Source organism: Callithrix jacchus, chromosome 3 (genome assembly GCF_049354715.1).
Source record: "Callithrix jacchus isolate 240 chromosome 3, calJac240_pri, whole genome shotgun sequence".
NCBI classification, from domain to species: domain Eukaryota; kingdom Metazoa; phylum Chordata; class Mammalia; order Primates; family Cebidae; genus Callithrix; species Callithrix jacchus.
This window is the reverse complement of record NC_133504.1, coordinates 31,206,325-31,221,151: the sequence shown is the minus strand read 5'-3', so window position 1 is coordinate 31,221,151 and position 14,827 is coordinate 31,206,325.

Sequence of the window (14,827 nt, the reverse complement as noted above, 5' to 3'; positions counted from 1 at the left end):
TCCCTATAAAACAATAAATTATACCCATTTTGTCAGTAATGGCCTATCAGTGGGCTAAAATTTAATTAAATGAGGGAAATATGGCCTTTCCAATTTGAAGAGATAAAAAGTTTTGATGTTCTGATTGATACCTTTTTAGAAGTTGTGCAAATTTTAATAATTTATATAATTGTCATGCCATTTCCGACCCTCTTCATCAATAAGCTAAATTATTTTACAATTATTAATTTTCATATATTTTTTTCAAATATAATTGCATATATTAGCTTCTACATAAAACTATACTTATTTTTTTAAACAAAATTATATTTAAAGGGAATTATTACTGTTGTTCTTCAGTGTGGTATAGTGATCCTAAGCCCCCAAATAACTGGGTTATTAGTGCTGAATGAAAAGAAATCAATGTGTAAATTAAGTAAATGGATGCAGAAACCTGTGTGACCTCAGGTTTAATCTCTTTGATTCTAAATTGTTTAGCTATAAAAATAAAGATTAAATAAATGTTATGCATGAAATGAAGACCTAGTATAATACATTATATATAAAATGTGTGTTTTCTTTCTTTACTATCTAATTAACCAATTAAAAGATCCTACAATGGTGATTATATATAAATGGCCTTGATTGATAAATTTATTCTAACTCATGGATTTTAGGCAAAAGGAAATTGAATCACTAGTCTTTGGACTACAGTCTTACAGCCAATATGACATAATTTTTCAGCTCCATACATAAGCAAATTTTGAAGTGAATTGCTTGTTTTGGTGCCATCAGTTTTCGTATTTTGCACCCATTTTCTTGTTCTATTTTCTTTATTATTTTGCTTTTTGAGAAATCTATGATATAGTTTTACAGAATCTTGGTGCATAAAAGACTCCTCTATTGGAACATGAGAAATCTTTATTTTCTGACTGATGCTTTTTTTTTTTTTAAGTTGGCCTAATGCATGATTATTCATCTGTTACTTACATACTTTCCACAGAAGTGAGTTGACACTTGCTCAACCATACTTGGGTGACGTAGTGATAGTTTTCCCAGACTTTCAGTTTCCGAGGGATATTTACAATTGATTAAGTTTATAACAATGGAATGTTATCTGAAGTGATACATACCATTTTCAAATCAGAGACTTAAAATATTGGGGCATCCATTCTTCATATCCTCTTTGTCTACTTCCTACCAGAATATAAATGTACCTGCACTGTAGTTTCAATCAGGTTAACCAAAATTAAAAACCCAAAGCAACAAACAAGTCCCATCAAATTTCCCCAAACCAAGAACCAAGAGAGACAGCAGAGAAACAAGGTTAAAGAAATCTAGGTCCTGAAAGGTAACCATTCTCTGATCTGAAACCTTGCATTGTTATGAAATGAAAAATGATCCTCAGTCTTCTTTAGGATACTAAATTAGTATCGACTGTGATAAAAACACCCTATCATTATCCTATGAGATTTACAGGTTACTTTATTTTTTCTATTCTTTAGAAGAAATTGGTTAAGATTGAATTCATCTATTCCTTCAATATGTCACAAAACTTGCCTATAAAATCATCGAAAATGACATTTAGTTTGGTGGAAGATTTTTAAAAACAGATTTAATTTATTCACCGAATATATGACAAATCAGATTATCTATTTCTTCTTTAGTCAATTTTGGTGAATTATGTTATTCTAAGATTTTTTTTTCTATTTTGTGTAAATATTAAAATGTATTTGAGTGTTTCATAATCTCTTAATTTAAAAACTCTCTTACATCTGTAAAGTTTATTTTCCATCCTCAATGCTTTGTATTTGCATTTTAATTGTTTTCTTTATTAGTCTCACCAAGTATAATTGTCAATGATATTTGTGTTTTCAAAGAACCAGATTTTTGGCTTTATTGATTCTTTATTTGATTACTTTCTGTTTAATGTAAGCTTCAACTTTATTATTTTCCTCTTAATTTCTTTAGGTTTAATTCTGCTCCTTTTTAAAGCTATTAAGTGTGACACTTAGCTAACTAATTTTTAGCTAGGAAAGCATAAATTATATTAAGAGTGTTTTACCTTTTAAAATTTAAAAATGAAGCATTTATTTAAAGAAATTAGTATAAATTACTTTAAAAGATGTAGTAAAATCTCTTAGTTTATTAGATTTGTCAGTTTCTTCTTGAGGAACACTGATTTCTAAAAACTTGGTTAATACAATCTTATTTGGTGCATATAAGCTTGGTCTTGTTATAATGTTCTAGGAAACTGAATCTTTTGTAATTAAGTGATTCTCCCTATCTCTCTCAATATTTTTTCCTTAAGTAAATTTTGCTTCACAGTGGTATAGCCACATTAGAATTCTCTTGAATGGCATGTATTATTATTTTTCCTCTCTCACTTTCCTTGTTCTTTATCCTAATGTATCTTTTGTAAACAGTGTGTAGTTTATTTTGAAAAGTTAGTGTGACTGTCTCGTGTTTTGACTACGTAGTTTAAGTATGTATGATTATTACTGTTTGCTTAGATGTATTTTTCTTTTCCTTAGAGCTATCTTTTTCTATTTATTCTTCATGTTCTTTCTCTTTTGCCTTTTCTTGCATTAAATTTTATTTTTTGGGTTTTGTTTGTGTTCCATTTTTCTCCTCTATTATTTGAAAATCATAACCTCTGTTACTCCAAAAATTTTAACATTTATATTAAGTATAACAAAGATTAAATTTAATTAGTAACAACTTTATCTCCTTTTCAAACAATACAAAGCCCTTCTGAATGCCCTAAGTCGAACTGATATTTTATTTCAGCAATTTCTATTTTGATTTCATTATACTTAAATTGTTCACTTATTTTTCTTTTTTACATTTCACTTATTTCTCCTGTAACCATGTTTTTTATTAAGATTAAATCATTTACTTATTTTTCTTTTTTTTGTATTTTATTTATTTCTACTGTGACCATGTTCTTTATCCTGAAACATAAGGAATTTATACATTGAATGCTATCCCCAACAAGCTACCTATAACTGTCTTCACAGAACTGGAAAATAACACATTAAACTTCATATGGAACCAAAAGAGAGCCTGCATAGCCAAGTCAATTCTAAGCAAAAAAAAAAAAAAAAAACAAAGCTGGAGACATCATGCTACCTGACTTCAAACTGTACTACAAGGCTACAGTAATCAAAACAGCATGGTACCAGTACCGAAACAGAGATACAGACCAATGGAACAGAACAGAGGCCTCAGAGGCAATGCCACACATCTACAACCATCTGACCTTTGAAAAACCTAACAAAAATGAGCAATGGGGAAAGGATTCCCTATTTAATACGTGGTATTGGGAAAACTGGCTAGCCATGTGCAGAAAACAGAAACTGGACCCCTTCCTTACACCTTACACTAAAATTAACTCCAGATGGATTAAAGACTTAAATATAAGACCTAACACCATAGAAACCCTAGTAGAAAACCTAGGCAATAACATTCAGGACATAGGCATAGGCAAGGACTTCATGGCTAAAATGCCAAAAGCATTGGCAACAAAAACCAAAATAGACAAATGGGATCTAATTAAACTCCAGCACTTCTGCACAACAAAAGAAACAATCATTAGATTGAACTGGCAGCCAACAGAATGGGAAAACATTTTTACCATCTACCCATCTGACAAAAGTCTAAAATCCAGACTCTACAAAGAACTAAAACAGATTTACAAGAAAAAGCAAACATACCCATTCAAAAGTGGGTGAAAGATATAAACAGACACTTTTCAAAAAAAGGCATTTATGAGGCCAACAAACATGTGAAAAAATGCTCATTATAACTGTTCATTAGAGAAATGCAAATCAAAACCACATTGAGATATCATCTCATGCCAGTTAGAATGTTCATCATAAAAAAAAATCTGGAAACAGTTGCTGGAGAGGATGTGGAGAAATAGAAACACTTCTACACTGTTGGTGGGAGTATAAATTAGTTCAACCTTATAAAAGACAATGTGGCAATTCCTCAAAAACCTAGAAATATAAATTCCATTTGATCCAGCAATCCCATGACTGGATATATATCAAAAGGATTATAAATCATTCTACTGTAAAGACACATGCACATGTATGTTCACTCCAGCACGGTTTACAATAGGAAAGACCTGGAACTAACCCAAATGCCCATCAATGATAGACTGGATAAGAAAAATGTGGCATATATACACTATGGAATACTATGCAGCCATAAAAAATGATGAGTTTATGTCCCTTGTAGGGACATGGATGAATCTGGAAACCATCATTCTCAGCAAAGTGACACAAAAACAGAAAATCAAAAACCACAAGTTCTCACTCATAGGAAGGTGTTGAACAATGAGAACACATAAACACTGGGAGGGCAGCATCACACACTGGGGTCTGTTGCAGGGTACTGGGGAGTGACAGTGGGAGGTAGCGAGTTGTGAAGGGATAACATGGGGACAAATGCCAGATATAGGTGACGGGAATGGAGGCAGTAAACCACATTGTCATGTATGCACCTATGCAATAATCCTGCATATTCTGCACATGTACCCCAGAATCTAAAGTGCAAAAAAATATAAAAAATAAAAAATAAAAGCTCAGTGGAGCTGTCATATATGTAAGGTGTCATATGTTTGTCTAAAAAGGCATAATTTTTGTTGTTTTTGAAAAGTAGTTTTGCTGTTCATAAAATTCTAGGTAGTGAGTTATTTTCTATCAGCGTTTGGAAAACACAATTTGACTGTGTTCTAGATTGTGTTGTTATTATTGAGATGCAAGATGCCAGTCAAATTCTTTTTCCAGTGTAAGCAATCTCTTACATAGGATCTTCTTTGTTTTTCATTATGTGTCTTTATACTATGATACGATTTTTTTAAATGTTCCCCTAAGAGTTCATTCAGTTTCTAGGATCTGTGGGAGTGATTAATTAGTTCTGGGTATTTCTCAACTATGATTTCTTCAAATATTTTCTCTGCTATATTTTCTCCTCTTTTTCTGGAGCTTCAATTTAACACAGATTAATAGCCTTCATTCTATTTTTTTTTATTTCACTCATTTAGTAATTGCTAAAATCATTTCCCCCTTCCTTTTTCTCATAGCCAAAAAAAACTCAACTTTGGTGATAGGGAAGAGATTTTTTTGTACAAAGATAAAAGCAAAGATCCACTATTTGAAATGTCATTTTTATTTCATGTATAAACATTTTGCTGGATGCTTCCTTTTCTTTTTTTTCTTTTACATTTTTTGTTGCATTTTAGGTTTTGGGGTACATGTGCAGAACACGCAAGACAGTTGCATAGGTACACACATGGCAGTGTGTTTTGCTTCCTTTCTCCCCTTCACCCACATTTGACATTTCTCCCCAGGTTACACCTCCCCACATCCCCCTCCCACTGGCCCTCACCTTTTCCCCCCAATAGACCCCAGTGTTTAGTACTCCCCTCTCTGTGTCCATCTGTTCTCATTTTTCATCACCCACCTATGAGTGAGAATATGTGGTGTTTCATTTTCTGTTCTTGTGTCAGTTTGCTGAGAATGATGTTCTCCAGATTCATCCATGTCCCTACAAACGACACAAACTCATCATTTCTGATTGCTGCATAATATTTCATGCTGTACATGTGCCACATTTTTCCAATCCAGTCTATCATCAATGGGCATTTGGGTTGATTCCAGGTCTTTGCTATTGTAAACAGTGCTGCAATGAACATTCGTGTGCATGTGTCCTTATAGTAGAACGATTTATAGTCCTTTGGATATAAACCCAGTAATGGGATTGCTGGGTGAAATGGATTTTCTATTTCTAAGGCCTTGAGGAATCGCCGCACTGTCTTCCACAATGGTTGAACTAATTTACACTCCCACCAACAGTGTAAAAGTGTTCCTTTTTCTCCACATCCTCTCCAGCATCTGTTGTCTCCAGATTTTTTAATGATCACCATTCTAACTGGCGTGAGATGGTATTTCAATGTGGTTTTGATTTGCATCTCTCTGATGACCGATGATGATGAGCATTTTTTCATATGATTGTTGGCCTCATATATGTCTTCTTTTGTAAAGTGTCTGTTCATATCCTTTGCCCACTTTTGAATGGGCTTGTTTGTTTTTTTTTCTGTAAATCGGTTTGAGTTCTTTGTAAATTCTGGATATCAGCCCTTTGTCAGATGGGTAAACTGCAAAAATTTTTTCCCATTCTGTTAGTTGCCGATTCACTCTAGTGACTGTTTCCTTTGACATGCAGAAGCTGTGGAGTTTCATTAGGTCCCATTTGTCTATTTTGGCTTTTGTTGCCAATGCTTTTGGTGTTTTGTTCATGAAGTCCTTGCCTACTCCTATGTCCTGGATGGTTTTGCCTAGATTTCCATCTAGGGGTTTTATGGTGCCAGGTCTTATGTTTAAGTCTTTAATCCATCTGGAGTTAATTTTAGTGTAAGGGGTCAGGAAGGGGTCCAGTTTCTGCTTTCTGCACATGGCTAGCCAGTTTTCCCAACACCATTTATTAAACAGAGAATCCTTTCCCCATTGCTTGTTTTTCTTATGTTTATCAAAGATTGTGTGGTTGTAGATATGTTGTGTTGCCTCCAAGGCCTCTGTTTTGTTTCATTGGTCTATATCTTTGTTTTGATACCAGTACCATGCTGTTTTGATTACTGTAGCCTTGTAGTATAGTTTGAAATCTGGTAGTGTGATGCACCCCACTGTGTTCTTTTTGCTTAGAATTGACTTGGCTATGCGGGCTCTCTTTTGGTTCCATATGAAGTTCATGGTGGTTTTTTCCAGTTCTGTGAAGAAAGTCAATGGTAGCGTGATGGGGATAGCATTGATTCTGTAAATTACTTTGGGCAGTATAGCCATTTTCATGATATTAATTCTTCCTAACCATGAACATGGAATGTTTCTCCATCTGTTTGTGTCCTCTCTGATTTCGTTGAGCAGTGGTTTGTAGTTCTCCTTGAAGAGGTCCCTTACATTCCTTGTGAGCTGTATTCCTATGTATTTTATTCTTTTTGTAGCAATTGTGAATGGCAGTTTGTTCTTGATTTGGCTTTCTTTAAATCGGTTATTAGTGTATAGGAATGCTTGTAATTTTTGCACATTAATTTTATATCCTGAGACTTTGCTGAAGTTGCTTATCAGTTTCAGGAGTTTTTGGGCTGAGGTGATGGGATCTTCTAGGTATACTATCATGTCGTCTGCAAATAGAGACAATTTGACTTCCACCTTTCCTATTTGAATACCCGTTATTTCTTTTTCTTGCCTGATTGCTATGGCTAGAACTTCCAGTACTATATTGAATAGGAGTGGTGAAAGAGAGCATCCTTGTCTAGTGCCGAATTTCAAAGGGAATGCTTCTAGTTTTTGCCCATTCAGTATGATATTGGCTGTTGGTTTGTCATAAATAGCTTTTACTACTTTGAGATACGTTCCATTAATACCGAGTTTATTGAGGGTTTTTAGCATAAAGGGCTGTTGAATTTTGTCAAATGCCTTCTCTGCGTCAATTGAGATAATCATGTGGTTTTGTTTTTGGTTCTGTTTATGTGGTGAATTACATTTATAGACTTGCGTATGTTGAACCAGCCCTGCATCATCAGGATGAATCCTACTCGATCATGATGAATAAGTTTTTTGATTTGCTGTTGCAATCGGCTTGCCAACATTTTATTGAAGATTTTTGCATCTATGTTCATCATGGATATTGGCCTGAAGTTTTCTTTTCTTGTTGGGTCTCTGCCAGGTTTTGGTATCCGGATGATATTGGTCTCATAATATGATTTGGGAAGGATTTCCTCTTTTTGGATTATTTGGAATAGTTTCAGAAGGAATGGTACCAGCTCCTCTTTGTGTGTCTGGTAGAATTCGGATGTGATCCTATCTGGACCTGAGCTTTTTTTGTGTGGTAGGCTCTTAATTGCTGCCTCGACTTCTGACCTTGTTATTGGTCTATTAATAGCTTCAGCTTCCTCCTGGTTTAGGATTGGGAGGACACAGGAGTCCAGGAATTTTTTCATTTCTTCCATGTTTACTTGTTTATGTGCATAGAGTTGTTTGTAATATTCTCTGATGATGGTTTGAATTTCTGTGGAATCTGTGGTGATTTCCCCTTGGTTGTTTTTTATTGCATCTATTTGGTTGTTCTCTCTTTTCTTTTTAATCAATCTGGCTAGTGGTCTGTCTATTTTGTTGATCTTTTTAAAAAACCAGAGCTTGGATTTATGGATTTTCTGAAGGATTTTTCGTGTCTCTATCTCCTTCAGTTCTTCTCTGATCTTAGTTATTTCTTGTCTTCTGCTGGGTTTTGAGGTTTTTTGATCTTGCTCCTCTAGCTCTTTCAATTTCGATGATAGGGTGTCTATTTTGGATCTCTCCATTCTTCTCATATGGGCACTTATTGCTATATACTTTTCTCTAGAGACTGCTTTAAATGTGTCCCAGAGATTCTGGCATGTTTTGTCTTCGTTCTCATTGGTTTCGAAGAACTTCTTTATTTCTGCCTTCATTTTATTGTTTATCCAGTCAACATTCAAGAGCCAGTTGTTCAGTTTCCATGAAGCTGTGCGGTTCTGGGTTGGTTTCTGAATTCTGAGTTCTAACTTGATTGCACTATGGTCTGAGAGGCTGCTTGTTATGACTTCAGTTGAATTGCATTTGCTGAGCAGTGCTTTACTTCCAGTTATGTGGTCAATTTTAGAGTAGGTGTGATGTGGTGCTGAGAAGAATGTATATTCTGTGGATTTGGGATGGAGAGTTCTGTAAATGTCTATCAGGTTTGCTTGCTCCGGGTCTGAGTTCAAGCCCTGGATATCCTTGTTGATTTTCTGTCTGGTTGATCTGTCTAATATTGACAGGAGTGTTAAAGTCTCCCATTATTATTTTGTGGGAGTCTTAGTTTTTTGTAGGTCATTAAGAACTTGCCTTATGTATCTAGGTGCTCCTGTATTGGGTCTATATATATTTAGAATCGTTAGCTCTTCTTGTTTTATAGATCCTTTTACCAGTATGTAATGGCCTTCTTTGTCTCTTTTGATCTTTGTTGCTTTAAAGTCTATTTTATCAGAGATGAATATGGCAACTCCTGCTTTTTTTTTGCTCTCCATTTGCTTGGTAAATTTTCCTCCATCCCTTTATTTTGAGCCTTTGTGTATTTTTGCATGTGAAATGGGTTTCCTGGATACAGCACACCGATGGGTTTTGGATTTTTATCCAATTTTCCAGTCTGTGTCTTTTGATTGGTGCATTTAGTCCATTTATATTTAGGGTTAATATTGTTATGTGTGAATTTGATACTGCCATTTTGATGCTAGCTGGCGGTTTTGCCTGTTAGTTGTTGTAGATTCTTCATTGTGTTGATGCTCTTTAGCATTTAGTGTGATTTTGGAATGGCTGGTACTGGTTGTTCCTTTCTATGTGTAGTGCTTCTTTCAGGAGCTCTTGTAAAGCAGGCCTGGTGTTGACAAAATCTCTGAGTACTTGCTTGTTCATGAAGGATTTTATTTTTCCTTCACTTATGAAGCTCAGTTTGGCTGGATATGAGATTCTGGGTTGAATGTTCTTTTCTTTAAGGATGTTGAATATTGGCCCCCACTCTATTCTGGCTTGTAGTGTTTCTGTCGAGAGATCTGCTGTGAGTCTGATGGGCTTCCTTTTGTGGGTGACCCGACCATTCTCTCTGGCTGCCCTTAGTATTTCCTTCTTTATTTCAACCTTGTTGAATCTGACGATTATGTGCCTTGGGGTTGCTCTTCTTGCAGAATATCTTTGTGGTGTTCTCTGTATTTCCTGCATTTGAGTGTTGGCCTCTCTTGCTAGGTGGGGGAAATTCTCCTGGATAATTTCCTGAAGAGTATTTTCCAGCTTGGATTCATCCTCTTCATCACATTCTGGTACACCTATCAAATGTAGGTTAGGTCTCTTCACATAGTTCCACATTTCTTGGAGACTTTGTTCATTTCTTTTTGCGCTTTTTTCTCTGATCTTGGTTTCTCGTTTTATTTCATTGAGTTGATCCTTGACTTCTGATATTCTTTTTTGTGCTTGGTCAATTCGGCTGTTGAAACTTGTGCATGCTTCGCCAAGTTCTCATATTGTGTTTTTCAGCTCCTTCAATTCATTCATATTCCTTTCTAAGTTTTCCATTCTTGTTATTATTTCCTCGAATCTTTTTTCATATCTTTATTCAAGGTTCTTAGTTTCTTTGCATTGATTTAAAACATGTTCTGTTAGCTCACAAAAGTTTCTCATTATCCACCTTCTGAAGTCTAATTTCGTCATTTCTTCACAGTCATTCTCCATCCAGCTTTGTTCCTTTGCTGGTGAGGAGTTTTGGTTCTTTCTAGGAGGCGAGATGTTCTGGTTTCAGGTGTTTTCCTCATTTTAGCGCTGGTTTATTCCCATCTTTGTGGATTTATCCACCTGTTGTCTGTGTTGTTGCTGACTTTTTGATTGGGTCTCTGAATGGAAACCCAGTTTGTTGATGATGAAGTATTTCTGTTACTTGGTTTTCCTTCTACCAGTCTAGCCCCTTAACTGTATGACTGCTGAGGTCTACTCCAGGCCCTGCTTGTCTGGGGTGCACCTGTAGCAGCTGCGGAACAGTGAGGGATGCTACCAGTTTCTTTTTCTGCTATCTTTGTCCCAGAATGATGCCTGCCAAACGTCAGTCTTTTGGATATAGAGGGGTCAGGGAGCTGCTTGAGTAGACAGTCTGTACTTTATAGGAGTTCAACTGCTGAGCTGTGAGCTCTGTTGTTCATTCAGGGCTGTTAGGCTGCTATGTTTAATTCTGCTGCAACAGAACTCATTAAAAAAAACCCTTTTTTTCTCCGATGCTCTGTCTGGGGGGGTTGGGGCTTTATTTTTGAGTGTCCATTTTGCTGTCCTGCCCAGCTAGGAGGTAGCCCAGTTACTATTTGTTTGCTGAGGCTCTGCCCTGCTGGTGTGAGGTTCGCCTTGTTGCTGCAGTCTCTGCCCTTCTGCTGTGGTCTCCACCCTGCGGCGGAGTCTCTCTGTTGTAGCGGGTTGCCTCGGAAATGGCAGGCTGCGTCAGCAATGGGCGTGTACCTCAGTAGGGGCGGGTTGCCTCGGTAATGGCAGACGCCCCTCCCCCATGGACTGTTCTCTCAGGAGACCTCTCCACTGGGAGCATTTGTAATCACCATTTTGTTTGTTGCACTGTGCTACCCCAAATGCTGTGTCCCTGGAATCTCCTGGGCTGGCTCACTATCCAAGTCCTGTTCAGTCTCAAGTTCAGCCCTCTCAAGTCTCAGGTTGCTGGTTCAGCAGGGCACCCAGACCAGTGCGCTTTGTGCGGAGAGCTGTGTAGTGCCACTGTGCTAAGGCGCGGGCCACCGCCGCACTGGCTGCCGGCTACACCAGCCAAAACCTCTGCCTGGTGTCCCACATCTCTTTTATACTTGGGAATTTCCCCTTTCTGTGGGCAACAAAGATCCACCTGGAAATGTGGCCCTGACTCACCCTCTCCGCACCATCTTGAGTCCTCTCCCCCTATTCTTGATTGATGTTTTCAAATATGCATGACAAAGTTTTGACTGTAAGTGACTACAGATACTTTTATATCTGCTCTGTTCATTTGTTCACTCTTTTGCTGTCATTTTTAGCAGTTTTCAGTTCTATAGGCCAATTTTCATGGTTTCTGTACTCCTTGCTACAGTGAACTTGATGGATTTTTTTGCTCACTCAGATTAAAACAGGGGTTATCTCACCTGCCCAGAGCAGTCAATAAACTGGAGGCAGAAGTACCTTTGAAAGACAAAGTGCCACTTCTTTTACGTGTTAAGTTAGGATACTAAGATCTCTATGTTTGTAATCACGGGCAACTCTACATTGATGAAAGTTAAACAACAACAAAAAACATAGTTTAGAAAGGCCCATGCAGCTAACTAGAAGCTTAGAAATTACATGTTTCTTGTCGTCAACAAGTATAAAGATTTCTATTTAGTGGCCTTTATTCTCCCTTCTTGTTGATGGGAAGTGTAACACACTTCTGGAGGCTGAGGCGGGTGGATCATGAGGTCAACATATCAAGACCATCCTGGTCAGCATGGTGAAACCCTGTCTCTACCAAAAATACAAAAAAATTAGCTGGGCATGGTGGTGCGTGCCTGTAATCCCAGCTACTCAGGAGGCTGAGGCAGGAGGATTGTCTGAACCCAGGAGGTGGAGGTTGCAGTGAGCCGAGATCATGCCATTGCACTCCAGCCTGAGTAACAAGAGTGAAACTCCGCCTCAAAAAAAATAAAATAAAATAAGAAAGTCGAGTACTTGACTTTTGTGTTTGGTAACTGTTAAAGGCCATCAACCCATACTATTTGAGGGGACAGAAGCAAATGAGTTAACAGGAATTAATTTTAATGAGGATAAGTGGGCACTTAAAGAAAGGAGCCCAGTGCTTTTTGAATAGATTCCATTTTATTGGCAAATGAGAGCACACATTTCACCACTTTGCTCACTAGTTTGGGTATTCTAAGTTTCAATTTATTAATTTACAATTGGTAAATTAACTTGCAGTTTTGGGTAGGTCTATGGGCCAATGATAATATCTTGTTTTAATTTTCTATCTCTTTTATAATGAGTGAAATTGAATATTATAGAAAAGTACCAGAAATATGCCAGAAGCATACTTTAGAAGTAAAGATATTGAAGCAGCTGGCATATTTTGTTGATTTGATTTTGTTTTTTGATTTGTAGAAGTTAGTAGAAAAAACAGTGTGGGATAAAATTATGGAATGCTTCATGAAAGAGATGGAAACTTGAAAGATGAGGAGGATTTATGATCTGATATAAATACTTCAAGTCTTATTTACCTGATGTTCATTCACTAATTATGCTTACATATTGCTTAAATGTAATGAGAATTAAGTATCAAAACAAAAATCTACCTGATACATATGAATTTTTTAACCAGAGTTGTTGATATGGCCTCTGGCCTGTGAGAGACTACCTTAAACAATGAAACACAGGAAATAACCGTATGTGAACCAGTGATCTAAATCAATCAAGTTAACAGACTGGGCCTGACAGTTTCCAGCTGATCTGAAGAGCCTTAAGTCATCTTGACAATGAGCAGGTTTGTTTAAGGAGTCGACCTAAGGGAATTAAGCTTCGCCAATAAGGATGGAGCTCTCTCTTTTTGTGCATTTGTTTCAGTGTCGACTGGCACGAAAGTAAAATGGTGTGGACGGGAAGAAGTTTGCTCTGTCAACAGAGCAATGATGGCCCTCGATATGTTCTCTCTCAGCTTAAGCTAGGGGAGTTCAGGCCTGAGCAGAGTGAGAGGCTTTCCAGTCAGTACTTCTTTTGTTACTTAGATATGTAGAAACTGTCAAATAAGTAAGTGTCAGAGGACCAAATCCCCTAACTTCTGTGAAGTAAAATATTGTTCTTAAATAATGAATCAGACTGCTCAGAAACACTCACTGATTTGGTACATGACTGCATACATTTGAGAGGGGAGGGCAATGGAGAATTATTATTTGTAATTCAAACCACACTTTTAATATTTGCCATTGTGGTGCTTTTTAGCAAATAAAAAACATGCAGACAAAGCATCGTTCTCTATGTTTACAGGAGCTGAGTGTAGTTCTGAGGTCGTATGACAATATCATCCCAACGAAACTCCACATACCTTTTAGGGTCTTTTCAAAGCCCTGATTTAAAAATTCTTATACAGTGTTTTCAAGGAGAGAGATTGGATTTTTTGGACAAGGTAGTCAAGTTTCTTACATCCAGAATAAGGTCACAGATAAGTAACTTTCTTTATGGAATGCTCACTGCATAAGGCTTGTTCTTTTGTGTGTGTTAATCTTGTAAGGCATCCTCCCGTATATAATTCACACAATAAAATTTCGAATAGGAGCAAATCTTGTCAAGAAAATATATTTTATAGTACCATTATAGAATGAGAAGAACAATACTGTGTACTATATTCTACTTATTTCCACATAGTATACTGCTCGCTTCACAATCCTACCCCACTGTATTTTATCTCCCTCTCCTTTACATTCCAATAAATTTTTCATTATCCATTCTTACCTGTTCTATTAGATTGGTGCAAAAGTAATTGCGATTTTTGATGTTACTTTTCATGGCAAAAACCGCAATTACTTTTGAACCAAACTAATGTTATCTCTTTTCTACCCCATCCCTGTCTTTATTTATTTACACTCAATTTTCCTCTCTCCTTTAAAATTCTCTGTGTCTCAGGAATTGCTACAGAATACTATGACACTGTATTGACCTGGGGACATTGTTCTCAGTCAAAAGTTTGAATGTAATTTCAATTACATTGCTGAAGATTTACCTACTCATTTATTTGGGATGTGAATTCATTCTTTAGGTGAAAGACTTAACGCTAGTGAAAAGCCTCTGATGGGGGGAAAAAAAACAACAACATGAAATTCTTACTTGTTCATTTCTAGAGCAGTGTAGAAGAAATATATAAATAACAGAGCTATTTATATCACCTGTCACTCTGCTTTACCTGAAAAGTAACTCTGCGCTTCCTTTAAACAATTCTGCCTGGCATCTATTTGGATGGGTGATAACTGTAAAACATTTTCAGTGTCAAGAACTATACATTTTAATGTCATTTTTAATTTTAATGGAGTCAGAAGCTGTGAGAGCAGTCCTGATGAAAATCTTCAACTGGCTCTGAAGCCACTGTTTCGTTATACAGGAAAAGAAAGAGGCAGCAGTTTTTCTCTGTAAATACACTACTATATGCACAACCAATTTTTAATTGAGTGAACGAAGAAAATTTTCATGTTTTGAAATTGATTAGACATATTTCCCAGTGGATATGTTTTTTCCCCTACAATTAAAAAGGCAAACATTTG